Here is an 8,197-nt window from a genome sequence, read left to right as displayed (position 1 = left end):
ATTTCCGATTCCGGAATTAATTTCCGTTTCGAACAAATATTTAATATTTCCGTTTCCGGAATTATTTTCCGATTCCGGTAATATTTCCGATTCTGACAATATTTCCGTTTCCGGCAATATTTCCGATTCTGGTAATATTTCCATTTCCAATAATATTTTCCGATACGTACCATGTTTCCGTTTCTGGCAACATCTACGACTTGGATAATATTCATATTTCCGATACGATCCATATTTCCGTTTCCGGCAATATCATCGTTTCCGGAGTATTCATTTCTTGCCTGTGACGATCTTAGCTCCCACTGAAACCAAGATCCGTCGGTTCCGAATATTCATAGATGGAGTATTTAATGCCATTAAATACTTGATCCGTTTACGTACTATTTGTGTGACCCTACGGGTTCAGTCAAGAGTAAGCTGTGGATTAATATCATTAATTCCACTTGAACTGAAGCGGCCTCTAGCTAGGCATTCAGCTCACTTGATCTCACTGAATTATTAACTTGTTAATTAATACTGAACCGCATTTATTAGACTTAACATAGAATGCATACTTGAACCAAGGGCATTATTTCCTTCACATCCTTCCCTTTGTCTTTGGCTATAGGAAAAACAACGGCCTTAGGATGACGCGGAGAGTAAGAAGAACTGCCAGAGGAGGCTCGATACGTCTGAACGACGTTCGAATAATACTTACCGCCCGAAGACCTAGCTCGGCGGGCCACCTCCGCCGGTATCTGAGAGCGGACGTCGGCCGGGATTCCCGAAAGAGGGTCCTCCAGCTCGTCCGGATGCCCACCGGACCTCGATTTGGACACCAAGTCCACCACCAGAGACGGCTTGTCCACGCCCATCTCTTCGTCATCAGGGCATCCCCCCTCAGCAACCTTCGACTCGTCTTTCTTCACGAGACGGCGAGGTAGGGGTTTTGGCTTCTTGAAGGTACTCGGAGTCTCCGAGCCAGCCGGCATAGCTCTCTTCTTCAGCTGGGACAGAGTCGTCCCCTTCTTCTTCCCTGACGCCCTAGCCGCGTCCTTAGCTTGCTAAAAAAGAAAGTAAAGGACGGTCAAATATTAGGCCTCGTCATCTATCGCAAGTCACTCACCATATAGTGGCTCGTCATTAAAAAGGACGCCCATCTCAAAAATGACGAGGCGTATCTCACAATCACAAGTCACTCACAGAATAGTGGCTCGTCATTGAAAAGGACGCCCGTCTCAAAATGACGAGGCGTACCTCATCAATCACAAGTCACTCACAGAATAGTGGCTCGTCATTGAAAAGGACGCCCGTCTCAAAATGACGAGGCGTACCTCATTAATCACAAGTCACTCACAGAATAGTGGCTCGTCATTGAAAAGGACGCCCGTCTCAAAATGACGAGGCGCACCTTATCAATCACAAGTCACTCACAGAACAGTGGCTCGTCATTAAAAAGGACGCCCGTCTCAAAATGACGAGGCGTACCTTATCAATCACAAGTCACTCACAGAACAGTGGCTCGTCATTAAAAAGGACGCCCGTCTCAAAAATGACGAGGCGTACCTTATCAATCACAATTCACAAGTCACTAAAAAGTGGCTTGTCATTAAAAAGGACGCCCGTCTCCAAATTGACGAGGCGTACCTTACCAATCACAAGTCACTAAATAGTGGCTCGTCATTAAAAAGGACGCCCGTCTCCAAAATGACGAAGCGTACCTTACCAATCACAAGTCACTAAATAGTGGCTCGTCATTAAAAAGGACGCCCGTCTCCAAAATGACGAGGCGTACCTTATCAATCACAAGTCACTAAATAGTGGCTCGTCATTAAAAAAGGACGCCCGTCTTAAAAATGACGAGGCGTACCTTATCAAGTGCAACACTCATATAAAAATGGCTCGTCATTAAAAAGGACGCCCGTCTCGAAAATGACGATGCGTACCCTATCAACCACGAGTCACTTGTAAAAAAGGGGTGGGGGTGGCCCGTCTTAAAAGGTGACGAGGCGCACCTTGGAAACCACAGGAAAAACACTCACAAAGGGGCCCGTCATTAAAAAGTGACGAGGCCAACCTTAGCAAACATGGGTCACATGTCAGGATATCGGCTCGTCACTAAAAAGACGTCCACTATAGACAATGGACGGAGGAAGCTTAACTTGCAAAAAAAAAAAAAAAAAAAAAAAAAAACAACCTAAGAGAATACTCACCTTCTCCTCCAACTCGGCCTTGGCTTTTTGCATCTTGGCCTCATAGATGTCCGCCATCCAATCGGTCATATCGCCTTTCCCGGTATCCGCCGCCGACAACTTGCTCATTCCTTCCTCTGAGAACAAAAGAAATCCAAAGTTAGAAAAATGAATAAGACCAAGGCAGAGCGGCACATAAATTAGCATACAACCTCGAGTCATGGAATATCCTAAGCCAACGGCCGCTAGAAAGGCCTCGTTCCTATACTGGCTAATGTGCGGCAACCACTCGGCCGGCACATGGAAACTCTTATCCACTGTTAAGTGGTAAGTGTTGGCCCTGAACAGGACCATTATCTGATCCCACTCTTCGGCAGTAAGGGGTGGAAGGGGCTCGTCACGATCCATGAAGTTGGCGTTGCAGTTCCAACGGCTCATTCTCTCATACATCTCCTGGTCGTCCGTGTAAAACACGACCCACCTCTTCCTCCACATATGCCACTTGCTGAGCTTGCCGACCACTGTCTGGTAGGTACCACGGCTGCTCAGATTAAACCACCCTTTGGCGGCACTGGGGGAACGAGAGAGAGAGACCAGATGCAGAAAGGCGTTGAAGGACGGCTCCACGTCGTTCAGCGCACATTTGGCAACGTAGCCAAAGATATCCGCCCATGAGTTGGGGGTCAGCTGGGCCACCCCAATATTAAAACCATCTAACACCTCCACAACGAAGGGGTGTGGAGGGAATCTCATGCCGAGTTTGATGGCCGCGGCATACACAGGGAATTCTCCCTCGGCAAGCAGGCTGACGGTCGAGTCCAGACCGGCCGGCACGCGCATTTGGTACCCTTCCCCCACGCAGAGGTCATCCCTCATCTTGGCTCCGTGCCTGTCTAGCCACCGCATCCAGCCCACGTCTGGGTGAATCTCTGACGGAAGCAATTGGGCCTCCTCCCGTCCTCTGGGCCTAATAAGCTGGGGAGCAGCTTCTTGCTCCTCGGCGGCCGATGACAATGGAGCGACGCTTGGCTCCCCCACTGCCTGGCTCGCTGTACCCTCCGACGAGCTTGCCGCCTGCTCCCCCGCCTCGACATACTCGTCGATCTCTTGGAAGAGTTCGGCAAATTCTTCGTCGACTGCCGAGGCGGTGGAAGAATATCTCTCCCTAGGAGGTGTCGATGCTTCTTCCCGCAAGCGCAGACGCGTAGGACCTGCCGTTTGCTTGGTTCTAGCCATGCCTTCTGCATAGTGAACGAAGCACGGCTTAGGGGTGACCAACAATGAAGAAAAAGACGCGATTGGACGTCCGCCCCGACAAAAGATGAACGGCGGAAAAATCTTAAATAAAACCTTTAAACCCTTACCTAGTACTAAGAGGTCGGCCGCTAACAAAGAGAAAAATGACGAGAGGATAACAAAAACAAGAAAGGCGAAAACTAACCTTGAAAGATCTGCGAAGTACTTGGTGAAGAACAGAATGAGTTTCGCGAAGAACAGGATGAGTTTGACGAGGAAAAGGATGAGTCTCGTGGTGGCCGGAAATCGCCTGATGGTGGTGGGAACACGCCGGAAATCGCCTATGAGAGCTCTGTGAAAACGAAATGTAAAAAAATGAAATTTACCCCCCCCTCTATATATATAGGGAGGGGCAAAATGGAGAAAGGTGACACGTGTCACCCCCTCAACACCTGATCCAAAGATGAAGAGGCAAATCAAAGATCAAGAAGCGATACCCGGAAAGTGTTTCCAGAAATGCCCTTCTTGAGGGGCAAATGTTGTGGGCAAAATTACCATGCCTACGTGCGCCAATGAGGATGTGACACCTGGCACGTATTGCGCCCCCTAAGCAGAAATCATGCAAAGTCTACTCCGGGGCATGAGTATTAATCTAGGTATCTACAATGTATGTATTTAAGTATGTATAAATGTACGTATAAAACCTATACCTGGAAAAGGGCTTAATTAGTGTGTATCCTAAGTGAATGACTAAGCACAATAGGCCCAAATAGCCCACTATTGCTACAAGGGATCAGAGAATTGTAAGGAGAAAGGACACGTGTCCTTCTCCCATTCCCCAGCCAATCATGTAAGGGGAATATTAGGTCATTCCCATAAAAACCTAGTACTATAAATATTCCCACTTCCCTAGAAAAAGGGGTCACAATCAATACATTCCAGAGCAATTGCTGCTCTGCCTTCTCACTACTTTCTCTCTCTATAAAAATACGATCTTGTTTAATCTTTAAAAGTTACCAAGAAACCTCCAAGGTATCTCACCGGAAAAACCCCACAACAATATATATGTAGGAGTTTTATTTTAACGTAACAATTTAATAGAAACCGTGCATCGCACGGGCTAAAGTCTAGTATATATATATATATAAATGAGAAAGGAACTTAAAACGAGAAGAATAAGAAGCAATATCGTGCGTTCATTGTGATCAGATCTAACCGCTGAAAAACGTTTACCTATCGCGTTAGTAATGGCATAATTGTAAATATTGCAAAAAAAAAATCGACCCAATTTCAAATATTTCTCTCTCCTGACCCGAGTTCTGCTTCCTTTTTTCTCTCCTCGCGAGTTCTCTCAGGAGCTCTTTATTCTCTCTCCTCTATTTTCACTCTCCCTTCGTGATTCTCTCTCGTCTCCGCCGCCGCGCCCTCGTCTGCTGCAACCACCGCGCCGCCACCGTCTCTATGCTTCCATCGTCTATGCGTCGTCTCCTCTATTGCAATTGGTGAGTGATTCTTTTCTGATTTATGTAAACTGTAGGTTTATTTTGAGTTTCATTGCAATTTTGTTGAGATTTAATGTTCACTCATGATTTATTGGTTCAGTTGTTTTCTATCTTTCTCTAATTGATTCTTCAAATTGTAGATAATGAGTGAACTTAGGTCGAATTATATTTAATTTTCTGTCGAATTTTGGTGCAATTAAGTAGGTGTTGTGATGTTCGTAGTGTGTTTGAATTATTATAATTAACTCGAATTGGATAGTAATTTAAAGTTTTTTTTAGGTCTGTATGATTATGAATCGCGTTATAGGTTACTTGCATTCAGTGAAAATGCCAGAGAAATGTTGGGGTTATTTCCTGTGAATTGTAGTTCCTGTCGAAATTTGTTGCAATTGAGTAGGCTTTTGATAGTTATTTCCTGTGATTTGTGTTAATAACTACAGTGTTGTTTAGTTAAATTGGTTAAATTGATTAAATTGAAGCTCCTCAAATGTTTGCTAATTTTGGATTGTTGACATGGATGAGCAAATACTTTTATAATGCTTTCATGTCCTGCTTCTGCTCATTGTGTTGTAGCTGAAAATATTATAGAAGGATATGCCTGTTAGGTTTATGTTTATTTGTTCGAATGATGGGGATACTTCCTTTTCAGAGTTCTGATTTCAAACAGCAACTGTTATATCAAAATGTAAGGTTTTAACCTTATTATATTGCCTTCCATAAATCCTAGGAGTACGCCGACAACTGTGGAAATGTTACAAGGAATCTTGGTCAAATTCCTATGAACTTTGATCCTTCCTACATGATGGAATATAAGTTGGATTCTTCTATTTACTAAAAGTCTGTATTTCCAGTGTTTTGTGGTTGCTGATATTTTCTTGTTCGATAATAAGGTACGCGATATTGTAGAAGTTGAATATGATGTTAGAGTGATTCTGTTTAATCTTCAGGTATGATAATGGGTAATGCAGCCTCAACTGTGTTCTACAATCTGAAACTAAGGCATCCAACACTTGATATGCCGATCATCAATTATGATTTATACGCCTGCACATGTAGCTGTGGGTAATAGGGACTTCACATTGGTTCAAGTCCTCTCCGGATCCTCACCATACTTTACAATTAAGAATAACAAGGGTATATCTGCTGCAGCTATGCTTCTTCTATAAAATGTCTTTTAATGGAGCTGATTGACTGATAGTCATCTGAAGATTTTTTTTTTAATTTGTGTCCCTTGGTTGTTGGCAGTGTCTCTGAAGCCGGAAGTTTTTGAGGGGATGCACACTGATGGATCTGGACTGCGTCCTCATCTTGTTCTGCAAGATGTTGTCTCAAACTATGTAAAACCATGCATCGTCGACATCAAGATTGGATCCAGAACATGGTATCCTCAAGCATCTGAAGACTATGTTACCAATTGCCTCAGAAAAGATAGAGGAACAACCGGTGTTTCTTTGGGTTTAGGATATCTGGCCTGCAGATATACCAAGGTGAAAATTCTGGTTACCGGAAGCCTGACAGGAAGCAAATTCAGAAGTTCACAGTAGATGATGTCAGATCAGTTTTCAGGAAGCTCATTTCTTCCAACCAATCAGTTTGCAATCCTGATTCTGCTCTTGGACGTGATTATGGTGGTCTGTCTGGAATTTTCCGACAGTTGCTGGAGCTAAAGTCATGGTTTGAGGTCAAAAGATTATCACTTCTATTCTTGCTCAATCCTGTTAATATATGATGGTGAGTCGGAAAAGAAAGGTGGAAATCCTCATTCTATGATTAAGCTTATTGATTTCGCACAATTTTTTGCTGGCAACCATGTTATTGATCATAATTTCTTGGGTGGTCTTTGCTCCTTAATCAAATTTATTTCAGACTCACCTGCAACACACTCCACCAAACCCTAACGTTTGTATGGTCCCGCTGCCTTAACGATGCTTAGGTTCCTAATGCTTTTCGTGAATGAAAAGCGGGAAACTGCACTTATATATCTAGCTTATGTTACAATTTTGGAGATGTGTTTGTTTTGTTCCTATTCTTGCTGGGGTGTTTAATGTCCTCATCAGTCATCACAGATGATCATTTTGGAGTTCTTGATTCTTAGCTTCACTTCTTTGTTAACCCAGGTAAGTTCCTGGCTTCTTTGCATTGTTTTACTTTGATATATGCTGTTGTGACTTCTTTGTTTGGGGTTATGTGGATAGCTAATTTTTAATAGGATATGGGGTGACTCTTTTTAAAAGGTATTCACTGCCTAGTTGTAGTTGTATGCAATACTTTTCCTATGAGATTTAACAAAGTGAAATCTGATTGCCACCATAGTATAGACTTTATATTATTTTTTTGAATTACTAAGTTACATTACATTTGTAGTAGGGGGTTTCCAAGTTACAATAATATCTAGATGAGATTGTTTCGAGTTCTATCATTCTCGTGCTTTTGTTGGCAATTTCCTTTTGTTTTCTGGTAAATTATGTACCTTTTGCGCTTAGAATAACGTTGTTTTACCAACTTCACCCTTATAAACTCCTACAAGAGAAGCTTAATTCAATTTTCAGAATTTGGTTACAGTAGTAAATATGGATTTTAAAGGTTTCTCAACATTTGTGTTGTGAAGTTTGGGTGCTTTAATATCCTGGAAACTATAGCATCTAAGGGTGAGTGTAACCTTATTAGGATGACATAGTTAGTGACAGGCCAAGAACATCAGGAAAAGTAGAGATATCTGTCCTGATCATGAGCACAGAAGTAGGGATACCTATCGTGATTTTAACCACATATGGAGGGATACCTATACTGAACGGAATCATGTTTTTGTAAGGTTGCCTAGAACATCAGGAAAAGGGCCGGAAAAGTGGTTGTTAGAAATCAATAAGATTCTAAGATTATAGTTCTGAATGACTTCCTCACTTATCTGTCCAGAGAAATTATTAGCAGAGATTCAGAGCTGCTCTAATGAAGCTATGGTATTGATAAAGCTCAGAAGATCACCATACAATAAATAGTAATCAGCATGAAACTGCTAAAGAGATGTGCAGTTCTCTAAGCTGTCAAGCAGAGAGCTTGTTCTGACTATTTAGTTTCTGCTCATCTAATCAAATGAGCAAAAAAAATCGTAAATTTATTTTGCTCATTTTATTCTATTTAAAAACACTAGCCTACTAGCTCAATAGGTAGAGCATTGTGCAAATGCACAAAAGATGTGGGTTCGAATCCCACGTAGGTCAATCTTTACTTTTTGTTCTCATCATTTTGAGCCGGGTCTTTAGTCTTACTTTTAATAGTTTTATTTGACTA

General features: G+C 42.6%; 1 pseudogene; it reads left to right on the top strand.

Annotated features, from left to right (window-relative positions):
• Window positions 1-5,864: 5,864 nt before the first annotated feature.
• On the top strand, window positions 5,865-6,807 carry LOC110781346 (inositol polyphosphate multikinase beta-like; annotated as a pseudogene).
• Window positions 6,808-8,197: the final 1,390 nt, after the last annotated feature.

Source organism: Spinacia oleracea, chromosome 2 (genome assembly GCF_020520425.1).
Source record: "Spinacia oleracea cultivar Varoflay chromosome 2, BTI_SOV_V1, whole genome shotgun sequence".
Taxonomy (NCBI): domain Eukaryota; kingdom Viridiplantae; phylum Streptophyta; class Magnoliopsida; order Caryophyllales; family Amaranthaceae; genus Spinacia; species Spinacia oleracea.
The sequence above is the reverse complement of the archived record's forward strand: the minus strand, read 5'-3'. Positions and strand labels throughout refer to the sequence as shown.